The sequence below is a fragment of the Brachycentrus maculatus genome, unplaced genomic scaffold (assembly GCF_059751285.1).
Source record: "Brachycentrus maculatus isolate JH-2025_06_01 unplaced genomic scaffold, ASM5975128v1 h1tg000684l, whole genome shotgun sequence".
Taxonomy (NCBI): Eukaryota; Metazoa; Arthropoda; class Insecta; order Trichoptera; family Brachycentridae; genus Brachycentrus; species Brachycentrus maculatus.
Window position 1 is genome coordinate 16,282 of NW_028281416.1, and position 23,659 is coordinate 39,940.

General features: G+C 38.8%; 1 pseudogene; it reads left to right on the forward strand.

Moving 5' to 3' along the window:
* Positions 1–22,149: 22,149 nt before the first annotated feature.
* On the forward strand, positions 22,150–23,424 carry LOC148300623 (putative cysteine desulfurase, mitochondrial pseudogene; annotated as a pseudogene).
* Positions 23,425–23,659: the final 235 nt, after the last annotated feature.

The window sequence follows — 23,659 nt, forward strand, 5'->3', positions numbered from 1 at the left end:
GACGAGTCGACTTCTGCAATGTTTCGGCTTGAGTTTTGATCGTACTTGGAGGCTCTGAGGATATTCTTAAGATTTCTGTTGTTCTCTTGGTAGCCGAAGTATTATTATTCTTGGTTGGGAGTGTAGGGCGGCTTAAATCCATTTCTATACATTCTGAATATGATTAGTATGTATGAATGAAATTTAAAAAATGTCATGAATGAATACTTTTCTAAGATTTCAGTAACTAGCTTAAATTCAGATTTATATTTATATTTTATATTTCGTATTTTATGTTACATATTTCTTGTTCCAAATATCATGCAGTTATCACCATGGAAGTTGTTTGAGTATACCCTTTTTAATCATCACCCAGCCAACAAACGTTAAGCTAAAGCCCATCATTACTGAAAAAGCTAGCGTTTTATTACTATTTTTTTGTTCGTTTTTAAGGTGCTCAATCGTCTTATTCGACATGTACTTATGGCTGGTATAACAAAATAAAATACAATTGTTCGCAACTGACTCGAATGAGCTCGAGAAATTTGTGAAGATGTTCTTAATTGCAGCTAATCGGGAGATTATTCAGATTCAGTTGCAGAGGCTCTAAAACTCGAAGATCCTCCTCTGCTTACATTTTGGTTATTTTTCGATAGAGTATTTTTTCAGACAGAATTTATTCTTTCTCTTCGAGGTAGCGATAGTTAGCCTCGAAATCAATCAAAATATCAATTCTATATTATTGGATTAGATACTTGTTTGCAAAGACTTTTGTTTCCTCATCGATTTTGAAGAATGTTTCCAAGTCTTGAAAGTCAACCTTAAAGAGCAGAAATACTCGTGATGATCCCTCTCCTTTTAACAAAACGGAATTTCGCATGTAATAGTGACCATTGCTCATTAATACCTTCTGCCCCTCAAGGAAAAATGAGTTCACATATGCTTGGTAAGCATTGCAATCAACAATGATTACAGAAAAGACTTTGTTTTATTTTAACTTCTCATAGCTCTTGTATGTTTTCTTTTCAGGCTTTTTGACGAAGGTTTCGTTGATTGACTTCTCATAACCCAAATATAGGAGATCCTCATAGCACTTTGCATAATCGATGAAGCAATAGAGTCCCCAGTTCGTGATGAATTTCTATTCGTTCATTTCGTCCTGCGATTAAAATTAAAGAAAACGAATCCAAGGGGCTGCGATAAAAATCTGCTGTATTAATGAGTCGTGCTTGCTTTAACTCTCACGTGACTCACTCCAAGTCGTTTTATCATTGGATTGCATTTCCTTCTTGACAAAATTGTAGATCCTAAGCAAAAAGTCAATGGTTTAATTGGAAAGCTCGATGGTCTCGTATTAATTCAGAATGAAGCCATTGTTTTTGACTTAAATTCTCAAATTGTCACTGTAGTCGAAATAGCGAAGAATGCTCCAGCAAATTTGAATTTTCAGCATGCCTATGCACTTCTTTTGCAATGCAACGAATCCGTCCAGCTCGATGTACTCATGATAATCGACCTTGAGCTATCTGATAATTATTTATTTAATGGCCCGAATATCTTAGGCGTTGAGTTCGCTCTGAAATACTCTTTCTTGAAGGTTGTTCATTTGGGAGTCATACAGTTTTCCATCTAGATCTGTATCGAGGATTCTGAATATCCGAATTAAGGCCCTTCTGAAATCTGATGTAATTTGCTTGAACTCGAGATTGTACAATGGCGAAAGAGGATAAAGTACTGCTCGCTGAGCACAGTTTAATACTGATTTCACATTCCGGTCATAAAAAGCTGAGCATTCGATGCCCATTTGCACATTCTTATACTGCCTCGAGACTTTTCTCAAAATATCTTTCACTTTGCGATACTCGTGCTCACTCTCATATTCATGCTATTTGATATCGATCTTGTTTCCTACCAAAATCACTGGGATCTTCAATTATCGCAATTTTACCTTTGATTTGATGGCACTTATTTTGGGCAGCCATACTTCCTCGAGCCGATCAATGGTCTCTGGGTTCGATATGTCATAAATTAAAAGCACGAGATCGCTTTGATTAATTTAAGTCTTGAGGTCCATGTCGGCAGATGTGTCTATTAATTATGTGAACATGTCTTTGGAGTAGAGGCACATTTCAGGTGGCAAGATCACTCTTCGCAAAGTCCTCTCATTAGTAGAAAGCTCCGAGTATATAGTGCTGATGAGCGTACTTTTTCCAACACTTTCTACATTGCTAATATATGGTACAATCTCCGACAACGAGGAGCCGAATATTTTTCCTCATCACTAACTATAATTGAAGTGTTTATTCACTCATAATGAGCCTCTCATGCCTATAAATAATTAATTTCGATACTTATGTCTGATATAACTAATCTCAATAGAAATTTGATGCATATCACTTTATTCAGTTTTCAATATCATACATTCATGTTGTTTCACTTTTTGAGGGACTTTTTCTTTAATGACTGAATTATTAAACTAGTTGAATTTTTGACTTATGTTTGCAATTATGCCGAAATCAATGAAATGGATTCCCTGTCTTTCACTAAATGCTCAATTTAGGCCCTATACGATTCACTGATGCCCGTTTATTCTGATGAATTCTACATACTGCTCCTTTGCTACAGTTTTCGGTTCACATTAAACACTTCACTCTTTAATTCTCTGAGATCTTTCCTCAAGTTCTTTATATAGTGATCATATCTAGGGATGTGCATGTGAGGCGCATAACGTATACTTTTGTATTCCTTGAGGGTAATCCGATTGACCAGCTTGCATATGACGAGGTACAATAGGGCAATGATAATGAAAATGTTAAGAGGATAAGACAAAAGCAAATCTTTAATTCCTTTGGCTGCTCTTACGATGACAAAGCTGAAGAGATACCCATAATCCGGAGTCTAATCTGAAATAAGTTAAGGCAGAAAAGGAATGGCCTTTTGCAGAGTTTACGTGTTATCTATCATTTGTATATATTCGATTTGCGTTTGATTGCAGGCCAGAATAAGTACGCTTGCGTTCAAAATTATAAGCCCAATTTTCTATTCCGACATTAGAAATAAAATGAGTCAAGAAATAGACAAGCGCATTCTGTAGCTGTATGAGGTCAAGAAGCTTTTAGGAAGTGGAGCCTATGGGCACGTCTGGAAGGTCATGGATAAGGCAACACAATAATAATGTGCTCTCAAAAAAATATTCGATGCATTTCACAACGACATCGACGCCCAAAGAACTTATCGAGAAATTACTGTCCTGCATGAGTTGGACCACCCTAATATCATCAAATTGAAACTTGTCGAGAAGGCGAAAAATAACAAAGACCTTTATTTGGTGTTCGAGCACATGGAAGCTGACTTGCATTCGTTGGTGGGGTAACATTAGTATAACTCAGTGAAGACATTCTCGAGGAAGTGCACATAAAATTCGTAATCTACCAGATCCTGAAGGCCCTAAAGTATCTGCATTCTGCTCAGCTCATCCATAGAGACTTGAAGCCCTCCAATGTGCTGATCAACAGCGAGTGTGAAAGTAAATTCCCCATTATTCAGTCAAAATCTGCGACTTCGGGTTGGTGAGAAGTTTGGCCCACTAGGAAAATTAGGATATTGCTCTTTCCGAAGAAGTTGCCACGCGATGGTATCGGTCTCCCGAGGTTTTGTTGGGCTCCAAACACTACTCTAAGCAAGCAGACATCTGGAGTGTCGGCTGCATTATCGCAGAGCTGATAATGAAGACTCCAATTTTCCCAGGAGAGTCGACTGTGAACCAACTGTAAAAAATTCTGTCTTTCACTGGAATTCCTTCTAAGCAATCCATAGACTCCTTGATGAGCGAAAATGCCTAATCTCTGATCAATCAACTAACGATTCCTCGCCAATCTTTGCAGTCCTACTTTAAAAACTCGCCCAAATAGTTAGTCGAGCTCACGATTAAAATGCTCGAATTTAACCCAAATGAAAGAATCACCATTGACGAGGCAATTGGTCTTCCGATGTTCGATTAATTTAAAAATCCGAAGTATGAGCACGATATTTGCACCAAGTTTATCGTTCCTCAACTTGACGATAATGTACGTCTAACACTCGCTAAATACCGACAAATCATATATCGAGACATTGAAAGAAGATATCCAAGATCGAAAAAATAAGACTCGTCCGAAACTTGGAGCTTTGATCGGCCTTACAGCCTGGAACGCAAAAAATATGCGAGAAGCCATCATTCTTTCAAAAAGGAAAAAATCAGAGACCTTTCGAGCAGTAATTTGCAAAAAAAGGAGACAAACCATTATCATCAACAAAATAAGGAAAATGTAAAATTGGATCACTCGGACTCTTTCAAGAGCGTGGGCCGGAGCTGTCACAAAAATTTGAGTCGGCCGCTAGAGAATAGTCACAGTAATCAAGCTTCATATGAGGAACATCTAAAAAACCAGTTAAAGCGTTTCCAGAAAGCAAGAAATTAGAAAAACTCAAAGAATAGTTCGAACCACAATTTTCATGAGTTTGAAATGTGCGAAACTAAAAATACGATGGAAGGAGCTAAATACAATAGTGTTAGTACGACATCTCAGCTGACAAAAATGAGAAGCCGCAAATTATTGATCAAAAATAAGAAGAATGTCCAAGCCTTTTGCCATCATCCGAGTGATATCCAGCAAAAGAAAAAATGATATTATTGGCGTAAATTTTCACTCGCATTCGCATTTGAAGAACGAACCATTACAAATTTTATAACATAAATAATACTCAGTTTGCTGTAATAAATTTAAGAATGCACTACTCCTTTAAATCGACTCCAACATGGACTCTCAAGGGCCGCACTGAAAGTTAGTTACTTATAATTTAGCGATTACTCAATCGAATAAGCCGAACTCCCGGCCTGGGCCTTCTGATTATAAAGTAGTCAAACCTCTTCCTCGATCAGCCACGGTTGCAAGAATAACAGAAAAGAGAAATTTTTTAGAAGTAAATTAGATTATGCCTGGGCCTGGGGCTTATGAATCAAAGTCTTATATTAATGTAATTTCCTATTTACTCAGGATGGCCCTAAAAGATCGATTAGCGCACGACATGTGAATTTCGTGAAACACTCACCTGGCCCTCAATAATACGACAACGATACGCTAAAAACGAAAAATAAAGCACCTGGATTCACATTGGGGAACAAAAGCAAATATCCTCAACAGCTTGAGTTTGAAAAAAATTCATATAAGCCTGCTCCTGTTTCTTATTAGCTCAAAGGAGGAGCCTTCGACAACAAAAGTGGAATTATCATTGGAAATTCCAAGAGAAAAGATCTTACTGAGACTGAAAAAACTCCAGGCCCGAACCATTATAGCATATAAAAGGCTGATTTTTATGCATCAACCATGAGCGCAAGATGCTCGATTGGGGCATAGGCCCGGCAATTCGGAGGGAAGGTCGAATAAACTCCAGGCCCAACGTGCTACGAGAAGACAGATTAATTTTAGCATAATAGAAACAAAAACAAAGGCTATTCTTGCAGACAGAAAACTGCAGACTTAATTGCGTTAAAAATTTCAAAGTATCCTGGCCCTGGGCATTATGAATCTCATTTAAAAAACAGAAATGCAGCTGCTCGTCCAGCACCAACTCAAGCCGAGAGAAAAACTTTCTTGGATGACATGCAAGACTTTCAAAAGAATCAGCCAGGCCCCGGCCTGCATGATCCTTCTTTTAACAGTTCAAAATACAGATCGGCCTCAGCTAGCCATTTCAAGAGGGCAGACCGAAAATCTCTTGATGAAAACTAAAAGACACCAGGGCCAGTAGAGTATCAACATTAAAAGCTCATAGTTATGAGTTCAGCTCCGAAATTTTCTGTTGGAAAGACTGCCATGACAAATGAATTTCTTAAATTGAATCCATAAAACCCAGGCCCAGGGAATTATGATCCGAATATTGGGTTAGTTAAGACCTCCTCGCAACACTTCGGAGTTGGCAAGTAAAAAAGGCCAGATTTCTAAAAGCAACGATATACTCCTGGCCCTGGGTATAACAATTTAAGAGGAAAAGAGTAAGGTCCAAACTGGAAGTATTATCATTATTAACATAGGTTCAAACAATAGAAAAGAATGGCCTTCACCGATTAGAAAAATGAAGCCAAAGATGGAATTCATTACTAAATAGCAGCTAAGGTGGTGGATCCTCCAGGTTACATGAAAGTTACTCCGAAGGTAAAATATGAAACAATTGTAAAATCATCAAACTATAGCACAACTCATACATTAAATAGATCCCCACTAAAAAGCGCAAAGTGATATATTCAGACCCACTATATTATTGCCACATAAAGATTAAAATATTCTGAATACAATGACGAAAGAGGTAATGGTGTTTTCAAGATAATTGATTGAACACTATGTTTATTTTGGTTTTAAATTATGATTGAGAGTCTGAGTGGCACTGAGCCATTTAGATAATGATACAATGGCATGTTCGTTGTATGATATAAATTCTTGGGATATAATATTAAATAAACTGACAAATATTTTGAATGATCATGCAGAAAAGATCTTATAGTCGGCCTGCACTATCAAACAAATTGAAAACTAAGCCCCTTGAAATCAATCCGAAACCTCAGAAAAAACTTTCAAAGTGTTCTGACGCCTACAAAAAAATCCCCAAAATCATCAACGAGCTCCAGAAAAATCTCAACCAACTGAAAAAATGCTACGAGTAAGAGGAAAGTATTTTCGGGGGATCAAGCTCATACATAGATCGGCTTTATGGGGCCAACTCGTGCCATTACCATAGTCGGGAAAAATCACGGTAAAAAGGGTGCGCATTACCAAATATCAAAGCTCACTCCAACTGCGTTTCCGATGAAGCCAGCCATATTGCCGAATTCAGTGAGCTTAAGAAGTCCTACTTGAACACTTATGGCTACGAAACTAACAACGTGGTGGAACTCTATCACTTCTACAAAAAAAATATGGACAAAAGTACAAGGCTCTTCGGCTCCACATCCTACATGAATCATCCAAACTCCATCAACAACTATTCAGATGTCTGCTAAAGCAAGCTCAGGACAGGCTCAGCATTAATGGACGCTGACAATCATAATTCGCAAAACATCAAATAAAACACAACCCCCAATGTCATCAGCAATGCCTACCTTTCAAAGACTCATGACAGCGCACCCAAGAGGAATAACTAGCTCGTTAATGTTGCAAGCCTATTGGCTGAACGTCGGCAGATCTCGAGGAATACGATCTGCGAAAAAATGAATAAAAATAACCTCCTATCCCAAGCAAAGAAACGGTTAATTCGGCCAAACACCAAGGACAACATCGAAAGAAGCAGTTAACTAAGTGCATTGTCTCACACTAAAAAGATTCATGCCAAAAAGTAGCTCTCTCTTTAAAAAAAAACACAAAGAAGTGGAAACAGGCAATAATGTTTGAGCCCCTCCTTATAAAGTGCTCAAAACTCCGAACAAAAAGGCAACTCTTATGAAAAGCAGATTCCTGTTTCAAACAATAAATCAAAGTAAGATTCAATAAATTGTTGTCCGATTGAAACCAACTCCAAGTCGTATACTCACCCAAGTTAATGCACGCAAAACATATAAAGCAATAAATTGAGTGGTGAAGACCAAAAACCGCACTATTAAGTTAGTTAAGTTGTGAGAGTGAGTTAAATCGTGGGAGTGAGGTTAGTCATTAGTAACAGACAATAAATACTGACAGGATGCGACTCTCATCATGAGTCATACTCTTTCAAAAATTTGTTAGAGCCGCATCACAGTCCTCACATTTTACAAAATGGTATGATCATCGAGAAAAACGTAATGAGTTCAATAATATCTCCTTGTAAATCGAATAAATCCAACAAGTCAAGCCAAAGGAATTCGAAATCAAAATGCAAACAGAAATCGATTGAAAGGAGTGCCCCCAAAAATAAATAGCAAGAGCTGAAAATACTGACAGCCCAGCAATCTCCGGGCCTGAATAGAGGTGTTATATTTGATGATTCGCTTTCGAACGGAATTTGTAGTCCCGTTTGTGCTGATTTCGACAAGTCCAAAAGTAAAAACAGGAACTGGCTCAAGATAAAGGGTTCCCCAAATAATTAATGCAGCATCGATGACCTGAATATCAGTATCAAATAAAATTCGATGAAAATCGACCTCGAAGATATTCCCTTTGATTTTTGATGCGTATTTCTTACTTAGTCTTTGCGAATGATACTGCCTATCTGTAACTTGAATAATTATATAAGCATTCTGATCATTTGTCATAATGTAACCAAAAAAATTGAAGCCCCTTGTCAATAAAAAGAGCGAGCCGTTGAGGCAGCTACCAAAGCCTGTAGATAGGCAATCCGCAATCGTTAAGCCGAAGGCTGCAACATAAAAAAAGTAGCTCAATGGATAAAAAGTTGTGAAATACACGAGAACTAGTCGGCCTACAACAGCTGTGGAGTTGTACCACTGCGATGATTTTGACATGCCTGGGCTCGAAGAAGATGCCTACTTTGAATCCCAAATAGTAAGCAATATCAAAACATAAGCATTCTCAAAGACGCAAAAACCAGTCCCCAAAAACCAAGTTCTCCTCCCTAAAATATAAAGCGAAGCAAAGGTGAAACAGCTGAAGGAGTTATAAAAATAGATGGATTTATAAATGTTTAGGATTTTGGATGAAGACGATTATGATTATCAATGATTACATTCATCTTTCTGCGCTCAGACAAGCACATACACTATCACAATCACAATCACATTATCTCACTATCCTCACAATATCATCATCATATCATAGTATAAATATAAATCATAAGCCCGAACTATTGATGGTTTTATTTTCCAAATTGTGTGTGCTATACAGGTAGACCCTATAGCCGAATAGCTGAAAATACAAACTGCATTATTTGTTTGATTTGGCTTGGATCCTCGTGTACAATATGATCATCATGACTCGCAAAACGATTGTGCAAATTAAAACAATGAGTAGGATTTGATAGTAGATGTTATTCCCTGAAGAAAGCACTGGCATCACCTGGAAATAATTTGAATATTTCAGCACCATGAATGTGCAGTCCGAAATAACTGCGAGGACAGCTGCGATTATCCAGTAGCCGATGAGTCCCGAATACTTTTTCGGGCCTGCACTCCTCGAGTCTGGCTGCTATCCATTCAGGACGATTATATAAAAGGACCACACATAAATCGTCATTGGCAGTAGTGCGATTCTGACACTCATCAGCAGACTCTATACAACAATTAAGAGCCATGTGAAATGAAATAGGAAGAGCAGAGTTTTTGATCTCTTTTAAACTTTGCTGTTCATGTAAATTGTGGCTTCCCTCCGAAACTGACTATAAGCCTCGACTTCCGGCGCGAACAATTTGCAGAGAGTGTAATGGTCATCTTTGAAACTGCTCAACTCATATTCCTGTTCCCTATTCAAGTGCTCAAGACTGATGAGTTCCTTGGTCGATTAGTTGATCTTCTGGGGCTGGTCGCTAAAATATTCCCTGTATTCCACCAATAGCTATTTTATTTATTTAATTTTGGCCTGAGTTTCCGCGAGGATCCCAGATTATCCCTCCAACCTCGATATACGGCTACGCAAAATGCTCTCCGCTTATTGAATAATCTAGCAGATAGTGCTGATCAGGATTTCGCCTTTCGAGTTAGTCTCAGTTTCGGACCACAGCTACTCAATGAGCTACTCATTCATTTCAACCCGGAACACTCGTCTGTGTTCCGCATGCAATATCGACTCGAGCTTCGGTTTATTTATTAGAGATTTAGCAGTGAAGCCATATTTCAGGAACATGGCGTAGATTTGACTTTTCTAAAGAGAAAGCATCGAAATTTCTTACATTTATGTCAGATATAGTTAAATATTAATAATGTGGCTTATTTTAAATATAGCCTATTATGTGCTGAATAAAGGACTTGCCTTAATATAAAACATTCAGACTTGCAATGATTCTAGTCCAGCCAGAACTCTTTCGAATTATACGGATATTTAACTGTGAATTCTTTAAAGGCCCGAGGAATGTGCATTGCCTATAATTAAGTACTTACCCATATTGAGTCCTGTTGAATCGTCTTCTTTTAAGTTGAGCTGTAGTTTATCTATGCTCATAGAGTTGGTTCCAGGCATTATTTAGTTAGGGCTTAAACTATCCTATTGCATTTTAATACTAAATTCAACCAAATCTCTATCCAGCTTGAGATTCCATGAACTATTGACAGTAAACTTGGCCGAATTACTTGTATCGTTGTGGCCAAAAGATGCTTCATAATAGTTAAAGCCCATATTTTAACTTTATGATTTCGAGCGCTTCTTCTTTTGACTAATTTGCTCGATCTCAGGATTAGCTTTGAATATTTCTGCCTATGCTTTTATCTTTTCGTTTTCCTAAGTTATTATTATGGACGTACATTTATTTATTGACTATTTTATTCAGTCTGCTCCTATTTTTGAAGCTATTATTGGTAGTTCATTTCGTTTAGTTGAAATGACTACTCTTCATCGTGCCGACTGCTGATCACTGTGAGACACAGCGGGGTCAGTTATCTGTCATATCGCGAAGAGTTTTATTATGGTTGCTCAATGATTTCATCTTCTCTCTCGTTTGATGATGGTTATTCTTCATCGTGCATCGACTAAGGCGCTGCAAAATTCGAACTGGCCTTTCTTCTTGCTGAGGAATTTTTTCTCTATGAGAAGCTTTTCGGAATCACAGAGTACTGCTGCCTGTTTGTGATCAAAAGTTACTCCTCCTGCTCATCGCACTGCCCGGCAGAGTTCTGTTCCTATTTTTTGGGAATCGATGTCTTCTCACGTTTGGCCTCATACAGTGTTTGATTGGTATTCTTTTATTCGTCTGCAGCATTGAGCTTTGGTGGGATATTTTCATGTGTTATTGTATCGCTTTGAGCTTTATTGAAGGGATGCTTACAATTTGGGTTATTTTCTTCGCTCTCGACCTTTTTTTCCGCCTTTTTTATCATATCTGCAGACCGATTAGATGGCAGCTTTCTAATTTAAAGGACTTGCGATTTTCGATCGTCTATTCGATGCACGCACATGAGTTCTGATTAGTTCTCAACGTATTACATTTTAAATGTGTTATAGGGCAGGAGCTACCGGCAAGTGTACACAAGGAAGTAGTTTGGAATATCCGCATAATCCGACACTAGTATAGTCTCAAAGAACTATGATATTTTCATTTGGGATTTGACAACATATCGATGAATGGGGTTCTGTTCGTTCGGCCTTCTCACAAATATTGTAATTTGGTCGAATCTGGTCCTTTTCATGTTGACCAGATGTACGATGAGGCGATTCTCCATTTAAAGTTAGTTGCTATTTTCAGATACTCTATTCCCATTTATAAATAAGACTTGATCCTCGTAGGCTACTTTCATCCGTCGTTGTATGTGATCCTTTAAGGTTTATAATTTAATTCTCAGAGGCACACTTAAAGAGATTGCTTTTTTGGCATAGTTTCGAACATAAATTACCACATTTTCACTTTGAGTTGAGTTTGGTGCTTTTTCGATTATTGACTGTGAGTCGGCCATTGAAATGCTCTACTGGACTATAATAAGTTTAGTTACACATTTATACGAATTTAAAACACAAATAAGCTTGATACTAAGCCATAAATAATCCATTCATTTCATTCATCCAATATTATAGTTGCTGCTTCATAGATCAATTTGGCAGATCGCATCTAGGTTTCCCCAAATGAAATTTCTGAAAGCTTTGCGCTTTGGCTCGTCGATATCTCCACATTCGCCAACCACGATAAAGGGGAAGTATATTTTATCATCTTCTTTTGTGCTTTGCTCGTTCAAATGGTTCCTTGCAATTAAGTTATCATAACATTAGCGTCTCACTTTGGATTTCGCAATATCTGCTTTGATGTTTTGAATCGTCTATTTTTTTTCCTCTATCTTAGCCTTTATACTGGCCCTTTGCTCCTTTTTCTTCTCTCGGGCTGAATTGCCGTCAGTGTTGTAAGATATTTTCTTTGATTTCTTTTCGAGGACTTCGATCGCGATCATCACATTGAGTGCATCGTATACTCTCCGCTTAATGCTTTTGCTTTATTTTTTCTAAATAACAACAATTTTACAGTATTAGACTCGCCAGTTTCCTCATTTTACCGTATTATTCTCAGCGCTACCTCTTGGTAAGTCATTGCTGTTGAGGGGTTTGCGCGCAGAACATCCTGTGCCTGCTTTGACAGTGCTCTTAAGCCTTTTTCGGAGTCTCGAAGGGTGAGGTGAGACTTTTCACAAGCATTGCTTTCTCTTAGCATATACTTTTTACTGACAGTGGTCGCGACATTTTTTTAGGGACTCAAAGGAAAATTCATTACGGGAGAATTTATCGTGAGAGAATTCGCTGTTGGAGAATTTTTGACTGGAGTGCAGTAGCCTTATTTTTTGTAAGAACTAAGCTCAGGCTTTATTTGGTCTTCTTCATATTATTATTCAAATTAAATGTGTCCTGATATAAACCTTTTCTAATTTCGTTCGGGTTAACCGTTTTGATAATCCCTACCGTTTTCGGAGAGAAGAGGATTCGATGATTGATACAAGCGAAATGGGCTATCCTTATTGAGTCTCCCAGGGCTGAATATGCTATTTTAAAATAATCGGCCATTCACTTGACCATCTTTGTCAACCTCAAGAGGGGAGTATAAGTTCGCGTGATTCCAGACACCAGCCAAATTTTGAGGATGAGGCGATCTAAAATAATCTTATTTTGATTCCATACGCATGTGAATATAAATATATTTCAAGCATATCGATACTTTAGCGGGCTCCGAGATTTTAAAATAATCGAGTTTCAACTCCGTTTAAATTTTCAATGGACAACCTCATGCTGAGTTCTATTGGTCAGCTTTGTTCATGCCTTTTTTAAAGCCATTGATTGCAAATTGCAATGATCCTGATGCGCATATGAAAATAGCTTTGATGAGGAAGTGGATAGGATTTTTATTAATTCGGAAATCACCCAAAATGATGATGGCTAAGTTTATTTGTTCTAATGACATCACCTTTAATGTAATAGCTTGTATAGTAAAAGAACATTTAAATCTGAAAATGAAACCTGAAGCAATAGGTTCATAAGTAATTTTCGTTTAAAAAGATGTGAATAGTCTATCTATCATGAACGAAGATCTTATCTTCGAAGTTTTTGATCAATGATGATAAGCAACCAATTCAGCGAGCAAGCTTAAATATCGACTATTATTGGAGTTGTAGGGCCATTACTGAATCAACAATACCTCAGTCGAATGGCTCCATATAATTTAGTCCATTTTACAAGTTACAAGTTACAGAGGCAATTAACACAAGCAAATTAGCATCACAGGAGAAATTAGTAAAGATGAAGATGGAGTATGCATATTGTTGTAATATTTAAGAGCAACATTGTCCTTTTTCAAACATAATCTGATTGTGTAGACAATTTGAAATAAACAATCGAAATAGTAATATAACTATATAGACAGAGATAGATAGATTGAATTTGAATTGAGTCATACATATTCCAATTTCATTATCGTGCTAAACAGTCCTTGATATAGCTGAGGACAAGGGCCTGCTCCGACTGATATCTCTAGTGCTTGAGCTGGTTCATCCATTACAGAGTGCTTGCATTTCTAACTTCGTCTGGAAAGATTAAGTGAAACGTAGTCTCTGACCTAACGCACTTCGATATTCTAATTGTCATTTTCTTGCCATTTGTTCGGTCTATTTCGGCCGTTGCGTATTTCCATGGGTGGTTGACAATTATCTTGGCAGTGTTTTCTTAGCTGCTTGGCTCGACAATGATCATGTTATGGTGATCTTCGACAAGGAACAGCTTCCTAAGCACTCCATTCTTTTCTATGGACTTGCAAGCCACCATATGCCGGGATTAAATTTCGTAACTGTTCCCCAGCTGCCACTTCTACTCGATCCTCCCGAATTTCTAGAGATAGCGCGTTTGGTATTTTTAGACGAGCACTGGAGAAGAGCAGCCTTATTTTGTGATGAACAGCTCGATGTACTTGAAGTAGAAGGCTTGAAAGAGCGAGAAATAGCGAATGAAATACTCAACTAACTCGCTCTCACTTAGATGGCTCAGGAAATGCATATCCACTTCCCCCAGCATATCTGACTTATCACCATAGAAGAGAGAGTACGGCAGATTGTTATCCGGCAGCATCGCCTCTTTTCCCCATTTCGAATGGCAAAATTCAAAGTGCTACACCATATTCTTCATGTTTTTGCTGCTGAATAATCTTTTAAGTTGTAGGAGTGTCTTATCGTAGAACTGCAGCAACACTTTTTCTTCGTCTTCCTCCAGTCGCTTGGAATGCATGTTGAAAAGGATAATATTAATGTTCTTCAATGTGGCGAGCGAGCAGTCCACATTGGTTGCATCTCTATCGTAATTAGTGTTGAGGTGCATCAGAACAGTGAATACACATTTCTTTAAATTGCGTAGGCTCTCCATATTATAATCATCGAGGTAGTTTTTCATATCTAGTCGGGGCATTAAAAGGCCACAATATTTCAGAACGCTGTTAGAGATGCCTTCGCATTTTGTGCAGTAGTTTATAATGATACCTAATTCTAAAATTATGTCATCCGACGCGTTCCGACAGCCTTCCTCAAATAAAGAGATCACAGACTACCTGATTTCATTTTTACTCAAAACTAAAGAGCTCTCAGGGAGAGTCACCAATTTATTGTCCCCATTTGCAAACCCGAGAATGTTTCTCAGTTGAGTATAAGGAGCTGAGCCTGGAATGGGTTCGTAGTTCAGAATATTGAAACCAACAAACTTGGATATGTTACTTATTTAGAGGTCGAATTATTCTTTGAGGTGTGCGTCTTCTGCTTGCGTTTCGTGGTGCGTTTAAAAGTTCTCGATGTCAGTGAAAAGAGTGAGGGAGTGCTTCTAGAGCTGGTAGTTGAATTTATTCCAATAGTAATGAGTCAGAGAGAAGTTTTAGGAGTAGACTTTTGGAAGATACATTTCATCTTATATTTTTAGTAGCTTCTACTGAAAATATAGAGGCAATTATTTACCCAGCAATAAGAGGCAGATGTTTTACTTGAAGGAGTCATCGCTGACGGTCTTCAGCAAAGTAAACAACAAATACAAGGAGCTCTTCTTCAGAATTGGAGAAGATTACTCTTTCAAGTTCTGCAAAGCCGGCAACACTATATAGACGAAGATACTATTCTGAGTGAAATAGGCCAGATCAGCAGGGCCGAGCTCCATTAGATCATTCAGGTAGCAGATGTAGTCCAAGATGTCAATGAAGTACATTTTGACAATAGAGCGGTGCTGTAGTTCATCCATGGTCTTTTCTTTCGGGGAGTCCCATTCGAGCAAATGCGAATTAAAAGCAGATATTCTTGATTTAATTTGGCAACAGTATGTCAGTATATAAGAAACGAAAGGGAAGCTACTGAAATACTTGTGGAGGCGCTAATTTTTGACTATGATATTGCGATTGTTACTTTTCATGATACCCAGGATGATATTCATCACGTTTGTCCTCACCATGCAGTCCGGGTGATTGTAATACTTCAGTGATTCGAAGAGCAGTGGGAACTTCGGGAACTTCTTATTGTAAAACAGGCTGATGTGCTCGTTGTCCAGCCGAATCGACAGGCTCTTCAGCAGTGATATATAGTACTCTGCCCACTACTCCTACTCAGGTAGTTCCGTGCATTCGATAGATTCAATGACAAATGGCTGGCACAGCAGAAATGATATCCAACCTTAGTTTTTCAGATTGATAAAGAGCAGGGAGAGCAACTTCACGGCCAAAAAGGGATCTGCCTCGAGAGTGAGCTTGAGTATCTTATTGCCATTGTGCTCGCAAAAGAAGCTAAATAAATAGGTGAGTACTCAAAGAATTCTTAGGCCTCCTTCGGATTTTTCTATGACTAAACAATCATGCCTATGTATTGCATGGCCTTTTCCGGCAGATGCTCCCCTTCGAAATTGTTGGTCGTCAGGATGGAAGACAGGTGATTATGCAGCAGCCTAATTGTTGATGCAGAATTTACTTGAAATTTTGGAGTGTTGGCTACATGCTAAATTATTTATATTCAACCACCAAATTATATACAGCACATAAATATAGATAACAGAGACATGCCAGAAATGCAACATGTCTTATTCATTATCACTAAAGGCCAGTTATTGATTTGCTCCGAACTATATTATCAAAACTGAATTTCGAAAATGTGCACCCCTTTCCACTTCTTTTTCGAGCAGCGTAGGGCACTCCGTGGCTGAATCCCCATCTGTTGATGCTGACCGTACCAACTTCCAATTCCTGCCCGATTCTATACCCTTCACTCTCCTGATCAGTAAAAATGGAAGCGCTGATGCCATAAATGCTCTCATTTATTTTTTAGATGCAGGACTCCGCGCTGCTGACAGCTTCTATAAAGCAAATGGGCATCGGATATATCTTGGTCCAGTACTCGATGTCAGGTATTCCTTCAACCTTGCAAATGATGGGGGACATGAGCAAATACTTCTCGCTATCTTCATATTTGACTTGGGTGAGGAGCTTTATTTATGGCTTGTTATAGTTCTTCAGCTATTCCGCAACTGCTATTGCTTGTTTAATATGACTTGAAGTAACGATGGCTGACATTTTGGAGTTTGGCCGGTCTATTTCGTATTCCTTCGAGGCCTATAGAAAGCAGGTGAGGAATTTGTCGTAGATTTACTCATCCACAAAAATTCTTTTAATCGCATTGAAGTAGTCGCCTCCATTCATATAGCATCCCTGCACTATTTGTGTCACTGCGTGATTGAGTGAGTCCTCGCTGAGGTCCTTTGTCACATAGGCTGCGTCATTAGAGGATAGGAGAAACTAGCTTTCAGCGAATATCTCGCTGTTTGATGCCATGAAGTGGTAAAAGCGATTTCCAGGCTCAATATCACCCGAGAAGCTGACAAATGCTGTATCCTCGTGCTTCACCAGGTACTCTAGCCCATCTGAGAAGAGCGTAACTGGGCAGTAAACCATCGGATACTATTTATTGACGCTTCTCCATATCTTCTATATCTACTTGGCGACAGGAAGTGCATACCTCTCAGGCTTGAGGATGAGTCCGTTGCCGCCTATCATGGCCAAGACCAAATACTTCAAGGTGGAAAGAACTGGCATGCGATGATCATACGCCACCAACAGGTTCTAGAATGGTTGCATTTCGTATTTGCCGCAGCTCTTGATGATCGTCGTTTTATAGTCCTGAGACACATCGTGCCTCACCATTTCGAGTGCTAATGCAAGTTCCTTTTCGCTCTCTTCGATTACCCTGCATGTGGAGTTGTGCAAAATCGACACCAATGTCTACCTCTTGTTCTATAGTTCTGCGATGAATTGGAGAATATGCCCTTTCTTCACTTAAACAGGGAGCTAGTTCCATTTGGATCTTGTCGCGGAGATGATTTATATTTGTTTGCGCATATCTTCGTCGGTATCTGAATGTTCGTATACAACTGTCGGCTATCGAGTCCTTGGATTGAGCACCTTAAACTAAGCTCCACTCGAGAAAAAGTGCGAATTGCAATGTGGCTGGAATGCCAGCTTGGATATTGATGGGAGCTTAACTGAGTTGAATGCACTTTTTAGTAGCATTTCGGCTTTATAATAATTATGCTTTATAATAGTAACTACGCACTGTCGATGAACGCAATTATACTCTCATTATCCGATTTGTTTCCTAAGTATTCAGTCAATCCCAACCCCAACCCCAACCCCAACCCCAACCCCAACCCCAACCCCAACCCCAACCCCAACCCCTGTTTCAACCCACAACTATTTTATGTATCGACTGCAAATGCAATGAATTTATAAACTTAGATATCAATGTTTGCAATGCTTGCTATGATCGTGCTTTTCAGGATCTTGTTCTTTCTTTTTATTGTTGAACTTGGAGCATTTCTTTTTATGCATCTTTTTGGTGTGGCGATCCCTTTCAAGGGCGTTACCCTAATCGTCGCTGGTGCAAGTGTCGCTGCTGGACTCTCCGGGGCGATGGTAGATACAGCAGACTAAATAGTTGAAATATTTACGATTGGATTTCATTTGTTCATGTGTTAATTATCGATGGTGTCTTCAGTCCATGTGACATGTGGCCTTGGCTTCTGCTATTCCAGTTTGAGGATCAATGAGGTGGTTGGCCTCTCCTATTCTTTCTTGTTGTTTGGCTTTTCCTGCAGAATTGTGGATGTGGTTTGAGTTTGGCTGCTTTCCATGGTTTGTTTAAATTATTATTATAATATGACCGCTTGCCAATGAATATGACGCAGCCTCCCCAATAAATATAAATCATATCAAAATAGACACCTGCCCAAATGGGCTTGAAGTGGAAGTTGTATGGCAACTTAATATAAACACAATTGATGGATGTGGCTAGATGACAGATATTTCAGATAAAGTTGATAAGAATGATTGGATCATAGGTCTCCTCATCCAACCCAAACCACCAACCCCAACCACCCCAACCCAACCCCAACCCCAACCCCAACCCCAACCCCAACCCCGTGCTCTAGACACTGGATTGTTAATTAATCAATTAATATATTATCCATTTAAATATTGATTAGTGACGATGAATGAACTGTCGTGCTATCAGCCCCATAAATATAATTGCACTCTATTAGACTGTCTACTTGCCATTATTCCCAATTATAAAACTATAAAATGGAGCAAAATGAAACAATAGGCAATTGATTGATATACGTGGCTTTCTTGGTGGAAGTGTCAGAAATTGTACCCTAATATAGCATCGACAGTAGATCAGCAATTATTATTTTGTATAATATAGTTCAAAATGAAAATTCTGTCGATGCATGTGCTGAAGTGGGAAGAATAGAAGTCGCTCTTCATCTGCTCTGCTTATTAGTTGGGCTTCGTCAGGTATAAGTCTTCTTAATTAAGCTGGTATCAACGGCCCTTTGTCAAATAAAGCATTAACTTCGGAGCCCGCACATCAGCAAAGTATGCACTTTTTAACCTAGTCGCACCAAGGTCGGCGAAAGAGTGGCGATCCATCTCGAGGACACGCAGGCCTTATGCTACGTCTACGTCGATAAAAATAGGATAGCATATGCAGTACTCGCTGATGACAAGTACCCGGAAAGGGTGGTCTATATGATTCTGAGGAAGCTCGCTGCTGAATTCTCCAAAGACTTCGAAATGGGCAAGCTCGAAGAGATGAAAGGTAATTATTGACAATAAACTAGTGGATCAAGCAGTGAAATGGTAGAAGCTGGAAGTGCTGATTAAGCAGTACCAGGACCCAAAGGAAGTGGACAAGCTGTAGAAACTCAAAAGCGAGCTACAGGAAGTGGAGAAAATTGTGCATAAGAACATGAACGACTTGCTCAAAAGAGACGAAGATCTGAACAAGCTCATGGAAAAGAGCCAAGATGTCAGCAAAATGAGCCTCGATTTCTACAAGACTGCCAAGAAGACCAACCAGAAATGCTGTTCCCTGTATTGAACCTAATTTATAACATTTCCATATTATAACCATGAATTAAACTCCACTTTACTCAAGGCAAGAATTCATTCAGAAATACATCCGCTAGAACCTCACGCTCCACGGCACATAATAATTGAAACAAGGAGTCGTATCCATCTAGTACTTGAGTGATTCACTCTACATTGGTCAAATAGACTCCTAAAATCAAAGAGATGGCACAGGAATATACAAATACTCAAATAAGGATGTTTACATTGGCGAATGGGCCAAGGATGAGTTCAATGGCGAAGGCCAATATCTGTTTGCGAATGGGGACTCATTCAAAGGACTCTTCTCAAAGGGATTTATTCAAAATGGAGTTTATTACTACCAAAATGGGGACATATATACTGGGGAGATTGTCAATGGGGAAAGGTCAGGCAAAGGCCATATGAAATATTCAAACCATACCGAATATACAGGCAACTGGCTGTACAATTAAAGGCATGGTCGAGGTCGATTCGTATCACAGGCATACATATATGATGGTGAATGGTAAAACGATGCAATAAATGGAAACGGAAGGCTAACTGCGGATAGTTTCGAATTCGAAGGCTTTCTATCGCATAGCACTTTAGTTAAAGGAACATTGTATATAAATTTCGGCGAAAATGAACAATTTAAAGGATAGATCTTCGAATCTTAAATAAGTGGGAGTGGCACCTATATTTTTAGTTGTTCTGCTGAGTATTCAGGCCAATTTCTGGCAAATAAGATCAATGGCAAAGGAAGATTGGTGTCGAAGCTCGGTACATATGAAGGCCATTTTCGAAACTCTCTCTACTAGGGGAGGGGCATATTTTCATACAGAACTGGAGAAATCTACGATGGCTAGTGGAAAGCTGGAAAGAAGCATGGCTTCGGGAAGTATACATTTCATAATAAAGACCAGTATATAGGTTCATTTGAAAACGATATGAAATCTGGCAGAGGGGTCTATTTCTGGTCGAGCTTGAACCAAAGATATTAGGGGCAATTCTATAACGATCAGCTTGCCGAAAGAGCAGCCTATCCGAGTAGTCAACAACTAAAAAACAAAAGGAGCCCCTCGTTTCCAAATCCAAGTATTAAATTTGTAACTAATGCTGTGCCTCGTTTAGTCTGATGTTATATTGACTTTCATAAAGGCTCCATATATTAACTCATAATAAATTGAATCTCGAACATGGAGTGCCCACTCTGCCATGGACTTTCGGTAATCGTGAAAGATGGCACGAAAAGGTGCGAGGCTAACAAATGCATGTATATGTCGTTTCATGTGATCACCTTCTAAAATTAAAATAGACAATTTGAAGGCGAGAAAGGGACGGAGAACCGATTTACAATGATGTATGGGAACGGGCAAGACAAAGATAAAGAAAGCCGAATCGAGAAGAACTTCCACAACGCAAACAAAGTTATAAAAATATTAGCGGCATCGATAAAGCTGTCGATGGATATTGTTGACAAGGCTGAAGCAAAGTTGATTCAGATCTTGAAGCTGAAGTATCCCGATAAGGAGGCTTCGCTCGAATAGGAGTAATCCTAAAAATCAAGATTGAAAAATAAGGACAAAATTACCATATCTAACGCTAAAATCGCAGCCTACGCCCTCTATGCGGCCTGTTTCGATAAGAAGATGTTTTTCAAAGATGTCAGAATCGCGAATTAAATGGATATCTCCAAAAGCGAATGGATGAGCATTGTCAAAGAGCTCAATAGCAAACTTACTGATCACATGACGATCCCTTATCTGATGCATGAACACTCTGTGCTAAGGATTTGCGAAAAGAGGAAGATTCGCAACATTTAAAAATAAGCCATGCTCGAAATGATGAAAAGATTCAAAGAGGCAGAGCTCATTGGGGGAACCCGACCCGCTACGATTGCAGCCTGCATTTTCTGGCAAATTATGATACGAAGTCGATTTTATAACGGGAAGGGATAATTCGATATTAGAGACTATTTGCGGCTGAAAGAATAGAAAGAGTAAGAAAATTAAAAATGGTGGACGCAAACACACTTCGAAGCCTCCTACGACTCAATCAAGAAATTCAAAAACTAGTTTCTGATCAGCTCTAAACTCATCAAACTGATCCCCGAATTCGAAAACCGTCTACCTGAGGATGAAGTCAGATTTAAAGGATGATATTTAAGTGTATACTGTAATTATGTACCCAATTTAATTTTAGAATGAAATCAATTCGATTCTATAAATTGAATGCTGATGAGATTTGTTATTATTTTATATTTTTGTCAAAAATAAAAAACTCAAGGCTTTCAACTGCTCGTATCTGATTAAATAATTTGGCAATCGATATTGAAAATGGTCCAAATATGCTATTCTGATCCTGTTCCGCTCTCCAAAACTTCTTTATTTTGGAGATTTCTGATATAACGGGGGGGAAGTATTTATCTTATAAACCTTGCAAAATCTCCGTTTTCATCATAATTTAAGTCTCCTTCATCGAATGAACTATAAATGCATGATTAATTGAATACTTGTTTGTCATTGTTGGCCTTCAAATAATTGTTTGATGATTTCCTGGTTGTTTCTCTGTATTGAAATATAATCATAATTATGGCCTTTCGAGATTATTGTCCATTTTTTCTATTCAATATCATAATTTTTCGTGAAAGTGATGTTGAGGAGAAATTCGTTCGCAACAACCCTCATAAGGTCGTTTTTTGGATCATCCAAGACTTTATATTTCGACTATCAAGCCACCACGCCAGTTGATTACCGCGTAGCAGATGCAATGAACCCTTACCTATTGCATCAGTTCGGCAACCCGCATTCTAAGACTCATCAATTCGGATGGGATACTGCGAAAGGAGTCGAGATGGCTCGGGATCAAATTGCAGATCTAATTGGGGCTGATGCCAAATAAATTATATTTACATCTGGGGCCACTGAATCCAACAATCTTGTCCTGCGAGGGCTGGCAGGGTTCTACGGGAAGGAAAGAAAACATATTATTACCACACAGATTTAGCACAAGTGTATCCTTGACACATGTCGGCATCTTTAAATGCAAGGCTTCAAAGTTACTTACATGCCCGTTAAATAAAATGGCCTGCTTGATGTCGAGAAGCTCAAGAAAATAATTGAAGATTCTCCAGAGAAAATCCTGTGTGTCAGCGCCATTTTCGTTCACAACTAAATTGGAGTCATACAACCGATTCAAGAAATTGGGGATCTCTGCAGATCTCATGGCATATTCTTCCACACTGATGCGGCTCAAGCCGTTGGAAAAGTGCCCATCAATGTCAATTAAATGAACATCGACCTACTCAGCATCAGCGGTCATAAGATTTATGGGCCTAAGGGAATAGGAGCCTTGTATTTAAGAAGAAAACCAAGAGTTCGGCTTCAGGCCCAAATTACTGGGGGAGGGCAGGAAAGAGGATTAAGGTCAGGCACCTTAGCTCCTGCTCTGTGTGTAGGCCTCGGGAAAGCTTGCGAAGTAGCCAAGAAGTAAATGAAAAACGATGAAAAATATATCCAAAAGCTATATAATAAAGTGTTGAAGACGATTAAGGAGAAGATTCCTCATGCAACTTTAAATGGAGACGAGGTGAGAAGATACCATGGCAATCTGAATATCTCGTTTGCCTATGTTGAAGGGTAAAGCCTACTCATGGCCTTGAAGAAATTCGCAGTGAGCTCAGGATCGGCTTGCACAAGCTAATCGCTGGAGCCATCTTATGTCCTCCGTGCTTTGGGAGTATCAGAGGAGCTTGCCCATACATCAGTGAGGATCGGACTCGGCAGATTCACAGTCGAAGAGGAAGTTGATGAGTTCTTAGTAGAGCTGTAGAGAGCAGTATTCCGACTGAGATAAATGAGCCCTCTCTGGGAAATGGTAAATGAGGGAATCGACATTAAAACTATTAACTGGTCGCAGCCGCATTGATATCATTGAATCAGATGAATTTGTCAAGGATAAATATGAATAGCTTGGTAGAGGTCACAAGTTAAGTAATAAAATTTAATATAATATATTGAAAAAGAGACGATGGGAAATTAAGTTTGCTGCAAATAGCAACCTAGGAAATAGTTCAGCGCTCCGGTCACAATAATCCACATCAAGAAGTAGCCGGATGTGAAAATGCCGGATGTGAAAATACCAGAATTATCGGACCCCATCA